Source organism: Tachypleus tridentatus, chromosome 12 (genome assembly GCF_004210375.1).
Source record: "Tachypleus tridentatus isolate NWPU-2018 chromosome 12, ASM421037v1, whole genome shotgun sequence".
Taxonomy (NCBI): domain Eukaryota; kingdom Metazoa; phylum Arthropoda; class Merostomata; order Xiphosura; family Limulidae; genus Tachypleus; species Tachypleus tridentatus.
In genome coordinates this window covers 45,578,095-45,602,602 of record NC_134836.1, presented here as the reverse complement: position 1 = coordinate 45,602,602, position 24,508 = coordinate 45,578,095, and the positions used below count along the sequence as shown (strand labels likewise).

Here is a 24,508-nt window from a genome sequence, read left to right as displayed (position 1 = left end):
TTGTTGTGTTTTTTTGTAAATGTAACCTTTCATTAAAATATACCTATTTCTTCATAATAATTGTTGTTTTTAATTAAGCACAAAGCTACGCAATGGGCTATCTGTGCTCTGCCCACCACGGGTATCGAAGCCCGGTTTTTAGCGTTATAAGTCCGCAGACATACCGCTGAGCCACTGGGGGACTCTTCATAATAAGTTTAGGCATAAATCTATGTTCTACTAAAAAATATAAATCAAATGGCTCGGCATGGCCAAGTGTGTTAAGGCGTTCGACTCGTAATCCGAGGGTTGCGGGCTCGAATCCCCTTCGCACCAAACATGTTCGCCCTTTCATTTCAGCCATGGGGGTGTTATAATGTGACGGTCAATCCCACTATTCGTTGGTAAAAGAGTAGCCCAAGAGTTGGCGGTGGGTGGTCATCACTACCTGCCTTCCATTTTGTCATACACTGCTAAATTATGGACGGCTAGTACAGATAGCCCTTGAGTAACTTTATGCGAAATTCAAAACAAACAAACAAATAAATCAAATATTTAACACCAGAGATTTCGCGTTACAAAGTATTTTATCAGAAATTCAATGTCTTACGATGTTACTTATTTCAAAGCATTTCCTTTTAAAAACAAATATAGAGAGAGACAACAAAAATGGCTCGTATAAAATAAAGATAAATCTATCACAGTGGATAAATTTTACAAATATATTATTGAAATATAATTTTATTTTCGTGTGAAAAAAAAAAGGTTTTGATGTTGATACACGTTGAGTGTTACATCTTGATCAAATAGAAAAACAGGCCGGGTGGATAAGGCACTCGACTCGTAATCTGAGGGTCGCGGGTTCGAATTCCCGTCACAACAAACATGTTCGCTCTTTTAGCCGTGGGGGCATTATAATGTTATTATCAATCCCACTGTTCGTTGGTAAAAGAGTAGTCCAAGAGTTGGCGGTAGATGATGATAACTCGTTGGCTTTCCTCTCGCCTTACACTGCTAAATTAGGTACGGCTAGCGCAATAGCCCTCGTGTAGCTTTGCGCAAAATTCAAATCAAACCAACAAACCAATCAAGTGGGAAAATTTTCGTAAACATTCAGAATATATAGGAAATTTGGCAGAATCTAATTCAGTGTTGTAGAAGTTGTTGTTTTGAACGAAGATACTCAATGGACTATCTGTGCTTTGCCTAACACGGGTATCGAAACTCGGTTTCTAGCGTTGTGTCCGCAGACATCCTGCTGTGCCATTAGCAGGGTCTCGAAGAAGAAGGCTTATCAAAAATAGATGTAACCTTTTACTCTTCAGTAACGATAACATATACCTTATGAAACATAAGAGTCCACGGATATCATAGAAGTACACGTGTGCCCCCGCTAGTACAACGGTATGTCTACGGATTTACAACGCTAAATCAGAGGGGTTCGATTCCTTTCGGTGGGCTTAGCAGGTAGCCCGATGTGGCTTTGCTGTAAGAAAACACACACACACTCGCAGTAAAGGTGACATTTAAAGCATTTCAGACATATATTCAATGTCAACAACAAAATAAGAAGACGGTTACAGAAAGTGTTTTTCTTCATATAAACGTCTGCAGACAGTGAAGCAGATTACGTTTTTTAGTCTGGGACATTGTGATTTGAAATATAAACATCTGATTCGTCATTTAAATCGTGCTTCGTTAGTGAGGCGTTTTAAATGTGAGTTAACTCTGAAGATGGTGTATTCCATCTCTCATTGCGTCCTACTTTAAAGTACCTCTGCCACTAAGGCACCTTTTATTCTTTTAAACCTGTAGTTTGTGTTATAGTTCCATCTGTCTGTCAGACATGTGGAACTCTCTTACCTGTTTAGTGTGATCCTTTATACTTACGAATGTATTTAAATATGTACTCTTTGGTAATATATATGTTGACAAGGCCTGGCATGGTCAAGCGTGTTATGGCGTGCGACTCGTAATCTGATGGTCGCGGGTTTGCATCCCCATCGCGCCAAACATGCTCGCCCTTTCAGCCGTGGGGGCGTTATAATGTAACGGTCAATCCCTCTATTCGTTGGTAAAAGAGTAGCCCAAGAGTTGGTGGTGGGTAGTGATGACTAGCTGCCTTCCCTCTAGTCTTACACTGATAGCCCTCGAGTAGCTTTGTGCGAAATTCCAAAAAACAAACAAATATGTTGACAAAAGCATTTTACTCCAATCTGAATACATTACACTGGAGATGAAAGGTGATTATACGTTTATTTTCTTAGTGTTTCTTCTTTCGACTCTTATATAACTTTCATATTCGAAATGCGTCATCAGATTTGTTGACTTTATATCAGTCATTGATTTATATTATTTGTTGGGCGACACTGACAAAACTTATTATTTTTGTCTCGGTTTCAGATGTGACTGAAATATGTGTAGTATTGATCTTAATCAAAACCGTCGCCATTGTTTGTGTTTGTTTTCTCTAAGTTTTTACAAGTAGTGACTATGAATAATGATGACAGTATCCGGAATATTTTGTACTTAGGCTACCAACTGCATTCAATCGACTAATTTACATAAAGTTCATTGTAGAAAAAATCCGTGATCACACAGGTTAAATTTTCATTTAGTCCGAATAATTTGATTGCTGATTAACCCATAAATCTACGGAATAAGTCTTGTTGCGACACACCAACGTATCTTAAGTCTTTTTGCTCATTTTTGTTGTCCTTAATTTATAGAGAATATGTCCCGGCATGGCCAGGTGGTTAATGCACTCGACTCGTAATTTGAGGGTCGCTGGTTTAAATTCTCTTCACACCAAACATGCTCGCTCTTTCAGCCGTGGGGGCGTTATAATGTGACGGTCAATCCCATTGTTTGTTGGTAAAATAGTAGCCCAAGAGTTGGCGGTGGGTGATAATGAATAGCTGCCTTCTAGACTTACATTGTAAAATTAGGGAAGGCTTGAGAAGATAGCTCTCGTATAGTTTTGCGCGAAATTCAAAAAACAAACAGTTATAGAGATTACACTGAATAAAGTGAAAATAGTTTTAAATGTTCCACTACACAAAACAATCACATCGAGTTCACACAAAATTTAATGCTCAGCAAAAAACCAAAAATACCTTTCACGTCATCTTGAGGATGTGGACTTCAATGCAACGGAGAAACCGAACAACCAATGAAAGTTAGAATTCGAGAGAATAATACACACACAAGAGCGTGTAATACCGATCTGTCTGCAATATCCAGCCAGTCAAAGAAGACGACCGTATAATAAATTGGAATAATACTCAAATAATGAAATATGAACCACGCACGAGGAAAGGAAAGATAAAAAAAAACCTCTACGTCCATTTAACTGATAAACTACTCAATAAACACAATAAAGAAGTCAACAAAACTTGAATATCCCTACGGAAAATATTCAAATAAGTTAGTTGATTAAAGTCATAACTGGTAAAAACCAAAACAAGTGAATGTCAGCGTTATTCTATGAAGTAAAACTAGATTCGAATTTTGACTGCTACCACCAAGAAGAACTATTTATTTAGACCTCTCTGAAGAGAATAACAAACTAACAGATAAAACTTTGAACAAATTCCTTACTAAAATCTAATTGACATATTGTCTTAGGTTATTAATCGCATAGGCTAGTAAGAATACACTTAACATAGAATTTATTTTATCAGATAAAGTTTAATTCATTTAAACAAAATAAGTGCTTGAGCAAAATGTCAAAATAATACGATTATTGTGTTAATTTATAAAATTGAATAGGTTACATGTACCTAATTAGATAAAAAATATATTCCACTGGGAAATGGAAAAGTTACTAATTCGTAGGTAAGCGGAAGAAATATCACGCACAGTGTTGAGTAGTATATATATAACCAGTGTGTTATGGAAATATTTGTTTGTTTTGTTTCTGTTATGAATTTCGCGCAAAGCTACTCGAGGGCTATCTACGCTAACCGTCCCTAATTTAGCAGTGTAAGACTAAAGGGAAGGCAACTAGTCATCACCACCCACCGCCAACTCTTGGGCTACTCTTTTACCAACGAATAGTGAGATTGACCATAACATTATAACGCCCCCACGGCTGAAAGGGCAAGCATGTTTGGTGCGACCGGGAGTCGAACGCCTTAACACGCTTGGCCATGCCGGGCCTAAATATTTCTGTAAATAAACAATTTGTTTTATATTATATCTAGGATTTTGCCCGTACGTATTCATCAGAGCGGTTAAATGACATAAATTTAAGTAGCATGCTTTGGTTGGTCATTGATCATATAACATATATGCATCTAAGAGACTTCTACACAACAAACATTACCTAGCTCATGTAAAATTAAATACTCAACTATTTACATAGTGCTGTGAAAGAGCATAGTCGGTAGTAAAATATATAATTTAAGTGTTAGATAACTTTACCACTGAGGAGTTAGTTACACGAAATTTTATCTTTTCATTCAACTACCGCTTTGTGTCAGCAAACACAAAAGTTTCCAAGATAACGTCTCTTATAAAATTGCTACGATTTCACATTAAACTAATTATTGCAGGCTTACCACTTGACAACACAAGTGTCCATTTCAGAAGGAGATAAATTCAACCCAGAAGTTGCAGGTTTGTATTCTTTTGGACTAGAAATTTAGTGCATTACAAATTTTACAGAGAAGCACTGTAGTAAAATCTTGCACAAAAGACGCGTTTGTGGATATGTAGGTTATATTTTGATTACAAGTTATCACAATTTTCTTAACAAAGACGAACAAATGTATGCACGAGAATTCACTCTAGACAAACCTCTTTCGCTAAAAACAAAGCATCATTAACCAAACAATCAAGTCCAAAATTATCAATTTTGAAGTTATAGATTCTCCATTTCCAAATATAATTGCTTAAAATGAGTTATGTTGCATCTTTCACTATCCTTTTCTTAATGCTCAAAATGAGTTATGTTATAACTTTTAGTACTCTCGTCTCAATGCTCAAAATGAGTTATGTTACAATTTTTACCACTCTCGTCTTAATGTTCAAAGTTATTTACGTTACAGCTTTTACTACTCTAGTATCAATGCTCGAAATGAGATATGTTATAACTATTGCTACTCTCGTCTCAATGCTCAAAATGAGCTATGTTACTAATTTTACTACTCTCGTCTTAATGCTCAAAACCAGTTATGTTACAATTTTTACCACTTCCGTCTTATTAAATACAATACAGTTTGTTTACTTTTTAAATAGAGCTCGTAAATTACTGCGCATTTTTTTCCACAAACGAGATTTCTCGCATTTAAAACACAAAATCCATTCAGTTTTGGTGAAAGTCAACAAATTCCTGTTACTAATTGTAGGTTTAAAAGCTTTACAAAATAACACGACCCATTCAAAACTTTCAAGTCTACAGTTTGATTAATTTAGAAATTGTTTAAGGGGCCACATTGAACCGTTTTTCACTGTACTGATCATAGCGTTTCCTACTATTATTTTATATAGTTAATATCACCCATTTTATAGTTGCATGTATGTTATAATATTAAGTCATTAGTCATGTTGCATAAACTTTTGCTCATTATTCTCTTTGCATTCCGTCTTTTACAAAATACTTAACTTTGTTTATCATTTCTTGCTTTATACTCCACGTGTTTTGTTAAGTGACAAAGGTTAGTTAAAGACGGATTAGTTGTTTTAGATACAACTCATACTATGCCTAAATATGCTCTTTTCTTTCTATTACATTTAACAATTCTATATTTTGATTGAAAAATCAGAATTATAGCTATTTAATATACGATTCAGGTATACATTTAATTTATTATTTCTGGCTGTACTAGTAACAATGTTCTATACCTTGCTGTATTTGACTCCACGCGTGTTGTAGCATGTAATGCTACCATCACCTGAAATTACAGTACGTAATCTGTTTAATCATGAGACATTTTTAGAGCAAACTGTGGGAAGTTCTACTTACATGTGATTATACTTAAAAATAACAACTTCTGCTAGTAAGTTTCGTAAATAAGATATGCTCTATTGTTATTACTATTATTAGTTCCATTAACACTGTGATCAGAATGTTTCGTATGTTAGTTTATTATTTTCAGTTTGTTATTATTATATTTTCACTATAGGTATTCTCAAGCATTTTTAACTTACAAAGACTGTAAACATCAAAAACACCCAACTGACATCATGTTACAAGTAATAAAGTACGATGAGTATATTTAGTTTAATATTTTCATCATCAGATTGAATCTTAGTTTTACTCTTCTTCTTCAACGTTCAACTGGCCATCAGGTCTTCAATACGATAAATATAACCAATTTTAATACATAGGTCTGTTCCCTCTGGCGGAATCCGAAGTCTTTGGGATGTGTAAGGGGGAAGGCAGTCCTAAAGTATTTGTAGTAGTAATAATACTCGTATATCTCAGAACCGCTGGTATAGGCATTAACCTTTTTACTAATAAAACAAAGAACAATGTTTCGACCTTCTTAGGTTTGCAAACTCTCTTTTTGTTAACCTGAAGATGGCTTAAGAAGATTGAAACGTTGTTTTCTGCTTTATTAGTAAAAGTGTTAATACTTGTAACAGCCGTTCTGAGATACATTTTTATTTCAAATGGGATTCTCGTCTTCACGTATTTGTAGCAGTGTTTTGTTTGAAATGTTCTTCAAATGATCATGGAGGCCACGTTTGCTAGTTTTTAGGCGATAGATGGCTGTATCCTGCTCTCTCTTCAAGAGTCTTATGGAATGTGTTTAGGGTTGTAGTTTTGCTGACAACAACGCTAGTCAGTTTTGAATTTCAACTTCAGTATAGTTTTATCTTTTCTGAAGAAAATGGCAACTTAAAGTTGGCATTTGATGCTGTAATCTTTGGCTAGCCTGTAGGTTGTCCCATTGGCCAAGATTTCACAGCGGACCAGAATCCAGTGCAAGGCATTTTCGAAGTTCTGTGAAACCGTTTGGAAGCTGTCTTGCAAATTTCTTTTGGTCGCACCAGTGTTCTTGGATATCAATATTTTCAGAGTAAACATTAAGTCTGTCAGAATAATAACATTTCAAAGACTATTTTCAAATGTCCTGAAGTAGTCAACTGCGACAGCGATAGCTGCTGCTTTAACTTTGAGGTTGATGCAGAGATGTCCTCCAGAAATGGATAGAATTTCAAATTTCAAGCTGTACTTTCTTTGTCCACTTCTCTAATGTCAAAATCTCATATGGTCTGTAGTGGAACAGTATACGAAGACTCTTAGCTAAATGGTTGATAATCTGATGCCTTATTCTATTTTAAATTATTTTTTAGGAATTTGTAATGAAGTGAGTGATTTGGAAAACGTTTTATCTTTTCTCTTTGAATCAGGATCTTCAGATTTCTTCTATTTTTCAGAAGCTCAATATTTGCCTTTTTTCCAATATCCACAGTTGATGTTGTCCTCATTTTCCCCAAAATTATAAGTCCCTTGTTCTGAAGCGAATAAAGTTTTTTTGTTGTTAAGAAAATGGTTGAAACGTATTCCACGACTGACTGACTTAAAGGATGTATTGCAAACGTGCTTTATGATTCTAGAATTAACTTCCACAATGTGGCCAGAAATGTCTTTATCAAGGCTATTAAGTTTATAGCTTTGGTTAATGCCATTCTTTGTTAGTGCCAGTATGTTGGTTTCCTTGACAAAGGTAATATGTTGTATGAAACAATACGGTCGAAATAAAAACATTGTGTAAAACGTGTGTACTTTATCAAAACAACTAAATGGCATACAGTAAAGTAGTGCACCTAAGTTACTAAAAGAATATATGCGCTCAAGAGACTAAATGACGTAAAGTTAAGTATATTGTTATGTATGCAATGTTAAGTCTAAGCGAGAGGGGTTTAATTCTGGGATTTATTTTCTATCAATTGCCTCTCAGTGTATAGTTATCTACCAAAATTATTTTTTCGTATAGTCATTTTTTATATGCTTACCTTTTGTATATATGGAACTATCTCGTCTGAGTTAACGTCATTCTTTCTCAATACTGACATGGTTTCACAAATGAAACAATGTGGCTGAAAACAAAACAAAACAGTATCCAGCAAATATAAAGTTCCGGGAAATCGTGAGTGAAGGTTTTTGGTGAGATGTAAGGCTATGTAAAAAATATTTTAGTTAAAGACCTTTATGACGTTAAGAAAATACGCAGTACGTTTTCGAAAAGTGAACTTTTCTCTTCACAGACCCATGAAAAAGAACTTCCACTTTTTGAAAGCGTTCATATCATAAGTTTTTGTATCTTTTAGTTAAGGACATTTTATTCATTTTTTCGCCTCTTGCTTTGTTCAAAACATTTTGTTAAACTTGCTTTGTTCCAATTGTTTTCTTTTACTTGTTTTGTTCAAAGTGTTTTCTTTCACTTGTTTTATTCAATGCGTTTTATCTCATATTTTTTCCAAAGCGTTTGGTTTCACTTGCTTTGTTCAAAGTGTTGTGTTTCATTAATTTTGTTTCAAGTGTTTTGTTTCATGTGTCTTATTCTCTTGCTTTATTCAAAAAGTTTCGTTTCACTTGTTTTGTTCAAAGTGTTTTGTTTTACTTGTTTCATTCATTCAAAATATTTTGTTTCACTTGCTTTGTTCAAGGTATTTTGTTTCCTGTGTCTTATTTAAAGTATTTTGTTTCTCTTGTTTTATTCAAAGTATTTTGTTCCACTTGTTTTATTGAAAGTGTTTCGTTTCACTTGTTTTGTTCAAAGTGTTTTGTTTCACTTGTTTTACTCAAAGTGTTTTGTTTCATTTGCTTTGTTCAAAGTGTTTTATTCTAAGCGCTTTTTTACAAGTTCTTTAAATGAAGTCAAAATGTGTAACTACAATTAGAGAACTTCGTGTGTTAATAATGAAAATACTCAGAATAAAAGAAAAATCTTAATTTTTAAAGACAACACAATGCAACATCTGTGCTCTATCCCGTAAGATAATTCTCCATATGTTTATTAAGATAATTCTCTATATGTTTATATATAAATTATATTTTTCGACAATAGTTTAACGTGAACATTTCTTAAAATGAGAAGGTTTGCTGTCATTTTATAAAGTAGTAAAATTAAATAAATTAGGAACAATGTTATTGAGTGCTAAATATTCTTTTATATATACATTTCTTGTAAAATTCATTTAAAAGTTGTTTATGTATACAGCAGATGGGAAAAAATATACGTAAATACGCGTTTCAAGATGCACTTATCCTTTTCCAAATTTTAAACGGATCTTCTGCTGAATGATTATTCTTCTGTTCTTTTATTTCAATGATGTCTTAAACGTATGTTCTATATTATTTGATTATGTAAAACTACCGTTACACGTTAGTTGTCACGAAGGATGAGAAAGAAACGTTACTATACTGAATCTCAAAGACAACTCATTGTACAACTTCTTAGCTTTGCAAAGAAATAATGACAAAGGTTATTCTAAATTATGTTCGGTCAAACACTCACACATTTTTATATTAATACAGTGGTTATCAATATATTTTTTGAAATTTATTATGAACAGTTACTAAATGAATAAAATGCATTTTTTGAAATGAGAGCTTAGTAGAAACTAAAAATCACATACAGATCGGTAGAACTAAGCCTGATTAAATAAATATAACAGTGGTTGGGAGATCATTGAATGTAAAGATGGGTACCACCACGTTTTATGTCAAATTATGTCTTCAAGGAATGAAACCTAATTCCTCGGAAACTTTTAGTTGTTCGACTATAAATAACTGAATCAGAACTAGCAGAGAAAGATGAAACCATCCGTTATCAACCCAATTTCTCTGAATGTTTAATTTTTTTTTTTGTCCAAGCTCTGTAAACTGAATAATCGATAAAGATTTTACTTTATGAATGTCTAGCAAACTTCTGAAGGAAACATTTGGGAAGTATATTTAGGTCAATGTTTTCTTCCTTTTTTTCACCTCCATCCAAAACCGCCAACAACTGGCGGACGACGACTCCCGAAGGCCAATTTGAGTAACCCAAAGGCACATGGAAGATATCTGCGAATAATATAATATAAATTCCTATTTGTATTGTAGTACTTTTTCAGTGGAACTGCCGTATTGATAAGATCGTGTGACTGGATACTTTGTTTTGGTGGAGCCATCTATACCTTGTTAGCAAAATGGTATTTTCTTCTCGATATGCTCTTGGCAGTACGTGATAGCACACGAGCTCTTCTGGAAAGTTTCTCGAGTCTATGAATGTATAACTGTTATTATAACACGCAGCTTCCATAGCTCTTTTGATAAAAACAACAACAAACTTTCACGACATATTATACTCGCCTTTTTTAATGTAATATCATCTCCAAGGTGGTAACAAAATGTCAAGACTATAAACATGTAATTCGTCCAGTGTGACGACACACTTTCACAACTTCAGGGTTTCTCTAGTATGACTTTTGACTGTTGGTTTTTCTGTTTGACTTGGTTCTTTGGGAGCAACTCGCAAACACAACCATTTCCTAAATTCGTTTGAATTATGTTTATCAAAGTTTTACGAGAAGTACTATTCTGAATTCTGTTCCGTCAAACACCCACACATTATTATATTAATACAGTGGTTATCAATATATTTTTGAAGTTTATTATGAACAGTTACTAAATGAATAAAATGCATATATATATATTTAATATTTATATATATATATTTTAAAAGCTATGAAAAGTGCGGGCATATGACGAAAAAGTACATTACTTTATAATCAATATACCTTTATGTTATTGGGTTATTTTAATTGAACTTGCCGTTGATTTACTGATATAGTTGTAAACTACAACTACAAGCCAAATTTTGATGCTTTGTCGATATATTTGCGTTTACATCGGAGAATTCAGTAACGCAACCCTCCTACGAAGGGAGGCCCAGCATGTCCCGGTGGTTAAGGCATTTAATTCCTAATCAGAGGGTCGCGGGTTCGAACCCCCGTCCCACCAAACATGCTCGCCCTTTCAGCCGTGTAACGGTCAATCCCACTATTCGTTGGTAAAAGAGTAGCCCAAGAGTTGGCGGTGGGTGGTGATGACTAGTTGCCTTCCCTCTAGTCTTACAGTGCTAAATTAGGTACGGCTAGCACAGATAGTCCTCGAGTAGCTTTGCGCGAAATTCAAAACAAATCTACAAAGGGAGAGTGTTAAATGCCACACGTACTTACAAATCATTACATTTCACCTGAATTACAGTAAAAAGGTCAAGGTGTTTAACTTATGTACTCATAGGCTGTTTTCACGTGAAAGATAAGTGAAGAAACTATTATAACAACAATCCCCTCGACCACAAACCTGGCAAGTCGCCACCCCCTTTCCTGCAGTAAAACTTAAACGCCTCCGGTCTGTTTATACGTGGCCTTGGAAATCGACATTAATGTACGAAGGACGAGTTGTGGAAAAGTAAAAATTTATTATTTAATGTTGATCTCGCTGTCCTTATTACAAACAGTCTTGTTACAATAAAAATTAAGGTGTCAGGCAAAACTGCATAAGTATAGCCATGAACGATCAATGATGAAAGAAAGAGTCCTAACTGTGGCATAAGACCTGAAACATCATTCTTATAAAGTGTCATTAACCCAATTAACTAAAGATGTAATTACATTATCATACAGTCATTTAAATCTGTATATATACACATTTAACAGTTAGCTTTAACTTGCAGCAACCCGAAAATAATTAAGTTAACCTAATTCTAAAAACAGGTGTGTGATTAAAATTTTGAAACCTTCGTAGGTTGAAGATGTTTTCCTTACAAAAACAAAACTTCCCTTGTTAAAATATAAGTGTACTAATGCATAACGTAGATAGGTAGCTTTGACTATTTAAGTTGCATGCTTAAATATACTCATTAGACTTGATTCAAGTTTGTTCAAAAGTTTGTCAGTTTTGCATCTGAAGCCTATATTTTTTTCGTCTTATATAATGCACTATGTGATAAGTAAATACATTGATCGTGAAATATACAGTCTTTGTGGTTCGTTTCAAACCAAATAAAACATTTTTTTAATCCGCTACTGTTTAACTGATATGAGTCCATGAGTAAACTGTAACCATGAAAACTAGGACAGTAATATTATCTTTATTCATACATGTGCAGGTAAATGTACAACCTTTGCACCTTTCATTACAGACCTTCTAAGCAGTATGTCAATATCCGTAGCTTTGTATCAGTTTTTGTTTCTGGCTAAGATTTATATACAACAATTACCATTTAATGAAGCTTGTACTTGCTTCGCCATGATTGTGTTTCATCGCTTTTCATGGGCGTGGATCGTAAGTGAAAGGACGGTGTAAGTTACTGCGAGCTGGAAGTTAACCACTTTAAAAAAATGTGTGATAAAAAGGGTCTTTGACTTTAGGCAATTTAGAATTGTGTAGTTCTGTCTGACCTTACAGTTTGGTATAGAGACGCTATTCTTTGCTCTTTTATAGAGCGAATAACCACCAGCTTCCTGACTGCTCCAACAATTAGACCAGTTCGTCTGCATATTTTAAGGTCGACCAGTAATTCTTGTAAAACTACAATGATTTAAGTGTATAAAGACAAAACATTTTGTTACTTGTTTACATGAGAGTTTGAGCCTTTGTTCTTCGTGTTTGATTTATACATATTCTGAATCTGATATTTATTGTGCATTTTGACATAAAACACTTATCCTGAATCTAATATTTATTGTGCATCTTGACTTATAAAACATATCCTGAATCCGATACTTATTGTGCATCTTAATAATTGTCTGTTGAACATTCACCGCAATTATTACTGCTTACAGAGTGGTCTTCCCAATTTTTATTCTAAGTCACTAGCGAGTTTTTTCAGTAGTGAATCTGTTTTGAGGGAAGTAGGACGTTAATTTTTGTTTTGAATCTGCAAATGAAATACAACATTAACACTAGCACGAGCTTGATTCACATAACTTCTTTTAAATAAGCTGTAATGTTAAGCTTTAAATGAATACTTAACGCTTATCCATCCAAAAGTTAAAACAGTTATATAAGTTAAAGAAACGGCAAGGGCCGATTAAATACCCTTCAAGTACACGTTAAATAGAAATTAAAATAAATTAATTAAAAGAGAAAAGATAATTACTCGCACAGTCGAAAAAAAACGGACAAAATATGTAAAATGACATTTTTTAGGTTTATCTTTAAATTTCTAATATTAGAAACGTAGTTGTAATACAAAATAACCTTAATATGTGTGTGTTTATTAACAGATAATTGTTTACTAATATACTCTGTTTCAAATAATTATAACAAACTAATTTAATTACAACTAAAGTAATTTAAATATATATATATTTATTAGATAGCACACGTACAACGTAATATAACTTGTTCATCAAATATCTCAATTAAGAACCAAGTGTTATCAAAAACATAAACAAATGATTGTTTATGTATAGAAGAGTGACTCATTTCATACGAATGATATGACGTGATTATTGTTTCATCCATGTAGGGTATGTTAAAGTTATACAGTCAGTGATATTTATGTAAAAAGTTGGTCCTTCTGTAAAACTTAAATAACTTGTGCGTCTCCATAAAAAAACCGTATTAATAATAAGTTGTATATTAATTCTTTTATAAATGTAATGCATAGAATGAAACGTACCCGAATACATTTGTAGAATGTTTGAAAGTTAAATAAGAACTGGTGTATTTGTATAGAATTAATGTGTTTGAAACATTAATAATAGTCTCTTGTATGAAACAGAATTACAGTATTTAAAAGTTGCAACTAAATAACTTTATCCCAGTAGAATTATGATATCTGGAAGTTAATATTTGTTGTATCTATATAAAATTACATGATGGAAAAGTTAAATGATAGTTTATGAATCGCTGTAGAATCTCGGTACAACATATGGACCTCAAATAAGTACCAATATATCTATCTATATGGAATTAGTGCGTTTAGAAAGTTAAGTATTTGTTATGTATCATATAATTATAACGTCTGAAATTTAAAATTGAAATTAATCTCAATACAAATACAGTATCTGGAAATTAAATAATAGCTGAGATGTCTCCGAATCATAATACTATTCCAACGATACCAAGTCTTCTTTGTGTATATAAATACTGAAGTAAATTGAACGTTATATAGTATGTGTTGTTTCAAAAAAGATACCTTACAGCATCTGTGTGTGTATATAATTATTAAAGAATATTCTATATTACAAATCTACATATGCCCCATTTACCGAGCCAGTAATTAGTGTCGAATCTTTCAAAAGATTTTTGAAACAAAAAGTGAAAGCTGAAATCCTTTTCAACAAAATTTGGAACTCCAGTAAACCTGTATTGTATTTTACATAAAGAAGGGCGCCCTCTTTTCACAAAAATATCAAATTGTCTTTAATAATTAATCGGTCAGTACAATAATGGTCAACTTTAGTCAAGCAATCCTTTTGTGTCAAAAAGATGAAAAGCAATGAACGTTTGACCTTCAAGATAGCGTGTTAACTTCACCTACAAATTGTAATGGAAAACTAGGGAGAACCATTTGATAAAACTTTGTCTAACGCTAGAATAATTCATCTTTTAAATAACAAAATGTTTTGAAAATATTAGCCTTTTTTTATCGTCTTAATAGTGTTACCTGTACGAAAATGTAGGTGAAAGTAAACGTTCTATTTTAAAATTAAACTACCTGTAGTAAGTTATCCATGAATAAGTTATCGATATAAAAGCTGAATTTAACTGTATTTTTTAATATAATAGAATCATTCCTCGTACTTTGATACTTAATACACATTTTTATATAAAAGAATACAGTTTTTGTACTTAGGAAATTTACAGTAGAGTTATTTAACACTGTTATGGAATTGGGGATTATACATATGAATTCATCTATATGTTATTGTTTACATACAGAGAACACATTTACACTGTGTTACAGAGGAAAAATCCATAAGATTCAAGAGGAAGCACTTGACTTCAAGTCATTTCTAATACCACAAGTGAGGCCATTGCTGTTGTAGCTTCAAGCACGTAATCAGCTCTATAACTGTATCGCCCAAGTGACCGTTTTATTTCGTGTCAGGTGTAATGAATGCTTCGCTAGTACAACTGTATTTTTATCTCACTTTTGTAGAGTTATGAAAGGGGCTTTCTCACAGTTAGAAGCTTTATTAATTTTACGATTCGGTTGTTCTTCTTGTTTTTGAAGCTAAGCACAAAGCTACACTATGGGCTATATATGCTTTGCCCACCACAGGTATCGAAACCCGAATGTTAGTTTTGTAAGTCCGCTGATATACTCTTGTGTCATTGGAGAGCTTACAGTTTGGTAATCAGACCCAATGTTGTTGTTTTTTTCTTTTGTAAATCTATAGTAGTCCCCTATAGATGCCAAAATGTGTATGTATACATATATATCTATTTTCAAGATGCAGTGTAGAAACTATAAATTTTTAACTTTAATTGATTTCTTCCTGGAATAGTCCAATAAAACCAAAATTCTACAACTCAGATATATAATAGTATATCACTATACCTAAAGTAAAGCGAGTGTAAGCAGAAAACAAGACACTACAATGTTTAACATTCTTCTATTTTTCCCTTCGTTATCAATTTCCTTTACCGGTCACACGTCAGGATGTAATTTTACAGAGAATCTGTAACAAAACATCCAGGTACCATTATTTAACTAAGTATAAATAATTTAATAAAACAATTATGTTTTTCAAAACGTGTAAATATACTACACAATCCTTCTATACATAAATTAAGCCTCTCTCTCTTGTGGCACAACGGAATGTATGCTCACTTGCAACGCTAAAATCCAAATTTCAATACCCCTGGTGGGGAGAGCACCACTAGCCCATTGTGTAGCTTTGTGTTTAAATTCAAATAAACTTAAATTAAATTTAAGTTCTTACTTTCTATTTCTTTTTTATGATTGTTAGTCATAAGTTTAAGGTTTCACAGTTCCAACTAACTTCCACCATCTTAAATCTTGTCTATTTAAGGTGGTCTACTTGACAAAGCAATGTCGGTAAAATGTTGAATTTACACTTTGTTTTTGTTTGATCTCTGTACCTATTGTTCTGTTTTTGATAATTCGAACCGGACATCACGATATGTTACATTATTAAAAAACTTACAATTACCCTGTTTATATGTTGCGGTACCAAATAACCTTTACAAGAAAATAGCAATATTTTGAGGTTAATGATAAAATTAGGCTGTAATACGTTTAAAAACGCGATCTTCATGAATTTATAAAATACGCATTCTAAAACAGTCTGATTAATCCCAAGCTAAAAATACGTACACATTTCTTATGCAGCACACTTCTAAATAAACAACAAAAAAAAAACATTTATTTATACCATACCTTTCAGACTGATGAGCAGTCAGTCCTTCGTCAGGGTAAAGAAGATGTACATATATAAGAGAAATAACGAATTAATTAATGTCAGTCATTTTTACTTTGTATATTTGTTCTTTCATCAGACCGGGAGTGACAACTTTGAAACTTAGATTATGATCTTATTATTCTGAGAGTAATTTTTCTAAGATCAAGGTACGATGTTTGAAAAGGAGAACACACGTCCAAATCACAAATGGTGTGTGAGCTAAGAAACAAGACCACTGAGCAAGCAATTTGATCGCAAAGTTTGTTCAAGTTATTGTCAGCATATAGATGGTAGGAGACAAGTAATTTCCAAAAACTATGTAATGATTCACACACACACATATATATATATATTATGCGTGTATCATGTATTTTTTCATAAATACTATATGACTCGTTTTGATACACATTAATATACATTATTGTATATTTATTACCAGCAGTTTTCAATACTTTAACTATAGTTAGACAGAGTATAAAACTCAACACACTGTACTCATGGCTTACAAGAAAAAGTGTGTGTTTGTCTGTATATGTAAGGCAAAAAGGTTTTGTGTTAATACAATACAACATTTTAAAAGTCCATTTGGTAAAGCGATGTTTTATTCATATGGTTGCATGGTAAAAGTAACTACATGATGTTTTTAAGGGGGTTTGTTCATCGTAATCTTGGATCCTGAATGTATTAAATAATTATTTATATTTAGTTACAAATGCCCATTACTTCATCGTATTACATCACAATGTCTCCTGCGACATCCTAATGCCTGGCGATCGCATTTCTGCACTACTTCTGGAAAGCAACTCCAATATTCTTTTATGTTTCTTATATTTGTGAAAATGTAGTTTTGAACTGTTTAAAGAATTATGAAGGCAAAGCTCGGCGCAACTAGTTGCACCGAAGATAAATAAATGTGGACCTTAGAAAAAAAAAAAAAGGAAAGAAAAAGCATTTTGTTTGTCCTGAAACGAAAACAGATCACGAAAAGTTCAATTTGCTGCCTTTAAGATCCCTTGATTTGAACATTTTTATCATGCTTTATCAAAAGAGTGTTTCTAAACAAGGGGAACAGTTTGTCGAGAAAACCCACTTGTAGAGAAAAATACATATGTAAAAACGGCTCGTTTGGGTTGAGAAAATATTTTATGTAGAGGAGTGAACAACATTTCGACCTTCTTTGGTCATCTTCAAGTTCACAAAGAAAGAAAGAGGTAACTGACTGGAAGCTGACCACATGTTTGAAAGGGGTTGTGTAACTGAGTGTCGGAATGTAAAGGGCGTGCTTAGATGTTTGAATATATAATTTTATATTATTATTTATTTTATTATTTTTAATATAGGTATAAAGGTGTTCCTTTGTATTGGTTTCTTTTGGGCTTGAGTTGTTATATATATATTCGCTTCTCTACGTAAAATCTTTTCTCAACCCAAACGAGCCGTTTTTACATATATAAGGGAAACAGTTTGTATTTACGATTCATTATCTGACCAGTTATTGAGTTTAAAACACAAAATCTCTTGAACTGCGTTTTTGATTAGTTCAGAGCAGTGATGTCACAGTTACTTTTGTGTAATTATTAGTATATTTGTCATTAGCAGTGTATAAGTAAAAATAATCATTCAAACAATAATAACGGGTCGCCTTTTACTATTAAACCTACCTTGATATTTCGGTTAACTTATTAGTTTCTAATAATATATTTAATAAAAATCTTTGTACATGGATTTGGTATTATTAAAACAGTGTATTGAAAACTTGGAGGGGGGCATCTTTTTGGCCTATGGAAACGGTGTCACTGCTGTCATGTTCAACACAGAACCCGTGTTACAAATGTAATTTAACACACTATATCACATTAGTAAGTTTCTCTTGCTCAAGACAAATGTATCTTTCCTTCGATTGTATTATTTACAATAAACAGATAGAATCTAATGTAACATTCCTATGTGTGTCTATATTATGTGTAAAACCTAAAACAGCGAAAGAGGTTAGAGACGTTTTCCTTTTTTTACACCCGTAGTGTTATTCTCCTCCAAAGTTTTAGAGTGAAAAAAAAACTGAGAGTTATAAATCGTAATGGTAGATGAGTGGTCATCGATGATTAATCAAGATGCTCACACGTTAAGCGTCCAGAGTAAACGGCCTCGAGAAGCAACCATTGAGATCCGCCTCTTTTTGTAAAATTACCAATGGAAAGCCAATATTCGCTGGCAGGTGTCGTTCACCATTTCTAGTGTTTGCGTGTTATCCTGGTCGACTATTCCTACGTCATGAATAGGCTCCCCCTACTCTGTGATTAGTAGCTCAGAGTATCAACATCTCTTGCTCGTCGATCACATACTTATAGCGCCCTCTATTATTAGCTCTGTACAATCAACAAACCAGAAATACAATTACGGTAAATAGAGTTAGGTGCAGTTGGAACTGCAGTACGCAATACTTGAAGCTCTAATTACAACATAAATACTTGAAGTTGTAACTACAAGGAAAGAAAAATCTTAGACATGTAATTATAACATGCACTAAAGGAAAATATTATTATAATAGACAATAATAGAAGCTATATTTACAACATATAATATCTAGAGCTGGAATTACAACATAAATATTTGAAATTATAATAAAGACAAACAATAATTAGAGATGATATTTAGGGCATAAAATAAATGTGTTTTTATTATCATAGTGACAAATACACCAAGCTTTATTTACAACAACAATACAGCTAGAATTACAACTTAAAAGTACTCTGAAGAGTCAGGGGACAGTCTTTGGATTTACAACGCTAGTCAAGCATTCGATTCCCTTCGGTGGAAACAGCAAATAGCCTGACGAGGTTTTGTTATAAGAAAACACACACACATACCATAAATACTTGCGTTGTAATTAAGACATACAATAATTAGATCTAAATTTCCAGCACGCAATAAACGTGGTTAAAACTACGTTTTACAACACTGTGATGAAAAATTATAACGTGCAATCATTATAACTGCAGTTAGTTAATTAAGTTATCTGAAGCTGAACATACGGCTTACATGCTCGCCCTTTCAGCCGTGGGGGCGTTATAATGTTTCAGTAAATCCCATTATTCGTTGGTAAAAGAGTAGCCCAAGAGTTGGCGGTGTGTGGTGATGACCAGCTGCCTTCCCTTTAGTCTTACACTGTTAAATTAGGGACGGCTAGCGCAGATAGCCCTCGTGTAGCTTTGCGCGAAATTCGAATTCAAATTGACAGTTCGTATATGATATTTTGTTTATAACATGAAATCCCTCGAGCAAATTAGACATCAACTCAACAGAGTTTGTTTCTTAAACAAAATATTAGTTATGCTGTGTTTACATACTAATATCTAAAGCGTTATTTTTGTTTTTTAATTACATTAAATCTATTAATTATATTTTTCACAATGTGCAATTCTTGCAGCTATTTGCAGAACATGTTATTCTAATGCTCTATTTTCATAGTTACGTTTAGGTCATATCAATGGCAGAAATATATTTATGTAATGTATTTCGTTAGGCTATATTTATATGAAGCTGTAAGGACAACGCATTGTTGATGAAAACACATCTATGTGCGAGTTTTATTACATAGGCTTTCAAAAGAAAAGGGCGCAGATAACCTAGTTGCTTTGCGCCATAAAACACGAAACCAACTAGCCAAAACAACAGAATTTTGTTTTGCGCAACCATCAAAATGGCATTAATATATAAATAGTAGAGGTCAAACATATAAGCTCCTAATTAGAAAACAAAACAACTTATAACATCTTAAGGTTTTTTTGTGTTTTCTTTACAAGCAGTCTATTTAATAAAACATTTTTGACGTTGTTTATTATATTTTCGTATCTTTTCAGATTAATATGCCAAAACAATAAACGCTTTATTCGGTATGAATACCACTATTTATTAATTTAGGAGGTAATAAGGTATTGCTTTAGATGCATAAAACAAATTCTCGAAATTATAGTGAATACATGAGCATTGTTTTGTTTTTGTTTTAATTTAAAAAAATAACAACTAGCGGAACTCACGCATTATACAATAAAAAGTTTGAACGGTTATGTTCACTCAGTGATTTTGGTACGTTTCTAAATTGTACCCGAATAAAATAAACTTTCCAAGAATATCATAAATTAGACTCATGTTCAACAGAGTCAGAGTGATATTGTTTGTATTGTGCTACAGCCACGTTCTCCCTTGTTTAGTGTATTCTGATATTTAAGTCAGTACACTAGCAATTTTTTTGGTCGTCTGATCGAATCCCGTTGTTAATTATGCTTGTCTTTTTCAGCCATGAGGGTACTGTAACGTGGTGGTCAACAGTATTATTGATTGGTAAAGAACAGCCCAAGAGTTTGTGGTTGGCGTTGAATTGGCTAGTTCCCTTCCTTATAGTCAATCACGTCAAATTATAAAAGGCTACACATACAAAATTTTCGTTAATAGTATTGAGTCAAAATTATCAAAAAACAAAAAAAACTTATGTGTAGAATTCGGTGCGGTGTCGTGATTATAACAGATTATAAGAAAAAAGTGAAAATGTATTTTAAATATATTGTTTATGAGTAAAAGAGAAAAAAAACACACATTATGAATGCCTTTAAAAGTGGAAAAATTATATATTTCAAAACACAAGTGACAAAGTCGTGTATGTTGAGATTTTTCACTAATGTACAACAACAACAAAAAGACAAATAATTCCTACCTTTTTTGCATGCAGGTGCACATTTTGAAGCTGTCCACTTTCACAGAGAGAGAAAAAAAGGAGGGGGAAAAAAAAAGCCGAGTTAGACAAACCGAGACGTAGGGAAAGATCACAAACAAGGGCCTGAAGCCGGTTTATTGTAGTCTGAGGGAAGTTTGGAAAGAGATCCCAGCCCACGGGCAGAACTACATACACAAGCTGCCGAACGTTACTCACACAGGTCACGAGGAACATCCCTACCGACAGGCCACATGTTACATTGGTTCCTGTAATCCTGGGCCCCACAGTAAAATCTCAACAGTACGTGCTAGGCCCAGATCTACACGTAAAATAAGATGGGCGTTGCTGGTCCAACACAAAAGCCCCTCTCCCTCGGGAAGTAAAAAAAAAAAAAAAAAAAAAGAGAGAGGGTCAGGGGAAACAAAAAATTAACCGGAAAGAAACTTATAAGCGTTTGAAGAGAAGACTTTTAACATTTCAGAGGAAAAGTCGAATCATAATATTTATAATTAGAATATCATTGATTGTTACTTATTTATTATTACTATGTTTAGTTAGCACCACAAATTAAAATAAATATGATCCGTATAAAATCTCAAATTAAGAACGATATAGTTTTATCTTTTGTTTTTTAACGTTGTGTTCTGATATAAAAAAGCATAATTTAGAAAATTTTTAAAACGTATTTTTCATATATTTCATTAGAGAGAGAAAGTCTTGTCAATGTATTTTGAATGATAAAATTCTCTTTAAACATAGCCTGAATGAAACAAGAAAAATGTCACTTTACATGTGGATAACTAAACGAAGATTGTTTTGAGATTATGTATCACTACTTAGTTTAGAAACTAAATTTATTTAGCTCGTGAAATATTATTGGGATTACATCTGAAAATGCCGTTTATCCTTACCCTAAAACCTCATTTCAAAATGACTTAAATAATACTGTAAATAATTAAAATATATTTGCTTAACGTGTATCCAGTTGTTGTCCATAAAAACTCATTATACATATATATACAACGTATAAATCACTGCTATGTCTGTTATATCCCAACCAGCCGGGCCCGGCATGGCCAGGTGGGTTAAGGCGATCGACTCGTAATCCGAGGGTCGCGGCTTCGAATCTTCGTCGCACGAAACATGTTCGCCATTTCAGCCGTGGGGGCGTTATAATGTGTCAGTCAACACTACAATTCATTGACAAAATAGTAGCCCAAGAGTTGGCGGTGAGTGGTGATTACTAGCTGTCTTCCCTCTAGTCTTACACTGCTAAGTTAGGGACGGCCAGCGCAGTTAGCCCTCGTGTAGCTTTGCGCGAAATTAAGAAAACGAGCAAACCCAACCAGTCTGAGAAATCTTGGTATTGTACGAAAGACCTAGTCGGTGCTAGATATAGCAGATTTAGTATGGTTGACATATCATTCCCCTTTTTTCTTCACTCATAGGTCATTAGAAATGGTGGATACTCTCACCATTCAACGTAGATTATTCAGCAAAATAATAAATATAAGAGCCACGTGACTTTTTATTCGGCTAGAATTTTGCTTTTTATGCGAACAATAATCTTCATGTGGAGAGAACAACAATATTCACGTGGAGAACACCAATATATATAATAATAACACTAAGAGGAGATTCTTGAAATTCTTTAGAATGTTTATTCGAAAAATGACGTGAAAAATACATTCCCGAACGCAAAATCTTTAATTAAAGACAGACAAAAAATTATTAAAAACCAGAAACGTTTTATTAATTAGTAAGATCAGACGTTTCAAAAATATTATTGTAAAGAAATTGTCTATACGATCTATAGGAAGAGAAAAGGAAAACTGTGATATAAACGACTGTATAAATTATATAGTGTAGTTATTGACTTTAAAACTAAAAAATTCCCCCAAACAGTCGATTGTACAGAATGTATGGATGTTAGCTTAATTCTTCAATTTGAATTATTAGACATGTGGCCCAGCACGGCCAGGTGGTTAGGGGCACTCGACTCATAATCCTAGGATCGCGGGTTCGAATCCCTGTCACACGTCTAACGTGGGGATGTTATAATGTGACGTTCAATCCCAGTATTTGTTGGTCAAAGAGTTGGCGGTGGGTGGTGATGACTAGCTGCTTTCTCTCTAGTCTTACACTGTTAAATTAGGGACGGCTAGCGCAGATAGCCCTCGTGTAGCTTTGCGCAAAATTCAATAACAAACAAACGAAACTAGACATTCAGCACAGGAAGCTCGAGCACTGATACCTTCCTGGTGAAATGAACCATTATGCTTCATCTGTAAGCTTTCAGGTTAGCCTTACGATTATTTTGGTAAGCCTTTAAACGTCAGTTTTATCTGAAAATGTCAGCCATTTTGAGAAAAATCGAACACTACTTGCTTCTTAATAAGAACTATCCTATAAAGTATAGAACAACAAAACTATAGGAATTCATGATATTTTCTAATTGCTCGGATTCTAAGCACACAGAACTCACACTGTGTAGCTCTAAGCATCAGCTAAATATAGAACATGTTATTCCCCTCTATTGTTCCCCGTATTCTTCGGTAAGTAGAAATCCATTGATTTGAGTTCGGCGGTCAGTACCACTCAGTTCTTGCAGGGGTGGTATAATGGACTGATGCGTATAACTTCTCAATAGACAAACACAACAAATGTGTGATGAAGATAGAACAGTTTATTGATTTAAACACCAAACGCAAAAATAACGTCAGACATGAACACTTTTAATTTTATGTTCACGTGTGTTATAATTTAAAGGCGTAACATCTTTAAGCCAATATAGAAATTGTGTTTAAACTAAAGTTAAATAAATCGCGGTTAAAAATACATTTATCTACTTACAAATGAACTTACGGTGTAACACCTTGGAATCTTTTGCTTTACGTTCACAATTTTATTTTTGTTGGTTTTTTTCATTTTATATTTATAGGTTTCTACAACCAATTTATTTCATTTAATTTAGAAGCAGTTATATTTTAAGGTTATAATTTTAATATTCGCAATAATAACTTCGAGTCAGATTACACTTATCTTTGTTATTAGAAAGAGTGATTGTTGGCAGCAAATATTCACACGGCTACCTTATACGAGGGTCAAGAAATTTCTCATTTATCAACAGATCTTTTCTTAAGCCTTTTGTTTGTTTTGGGGCCCTTATTTCCTAAATTCACGCCCTCTCTCTTGTAGAATCTTAAATCAAATGACGTAGATAATAAATTTATGAATTACTGAAACTTCGGAAGAGTATTTAATGTTATGACATTTTGTTATTAAAAACTGATCAGAAATACGTTAAACACAAAGGTAAGAATTAAAATACCTTATAATTAATTAAGACAATTCTGTGTATAATAAACTGCCTACAAATAGAAAACGTGATAAATCAATACAATAGCAAACGAAAAGCTATCATAAATATTA

At 33.2% G+C, this 24,508-nt stretch overlaps 1 long non-coding RNA gene across 6 annotated transcripts in view; it reads right to left on the bottom strand.

Moving 5' to 3' along the window:
* The window catches only part of LOC143233175 (uncharacterized), an 85,425-nt gene extending 63,874 nt beyond the window's left edge, over positions 1 to 21,551 (bottom strand). For 4 of the 6 annotated variants that reach the window (XR_013018011.1, XR_013018012.1, XR_013018013.1 and 1 more), the window contains exon 1: positions 21,077 to 21,551. This is a non-coding gene — a long non-coding RNA (uncharacterized LOC143233175). The remainder of the gene's footprint in view (positions 1 to 21,076) is intronic. The other 2 variants (XR_013018016.1, XR_013018015.1) reach the window with 2 other exon arrangements.
* Between the last annotated feature and the right edge of the window lie 2,957 nt (positions 21,552 to 24,508).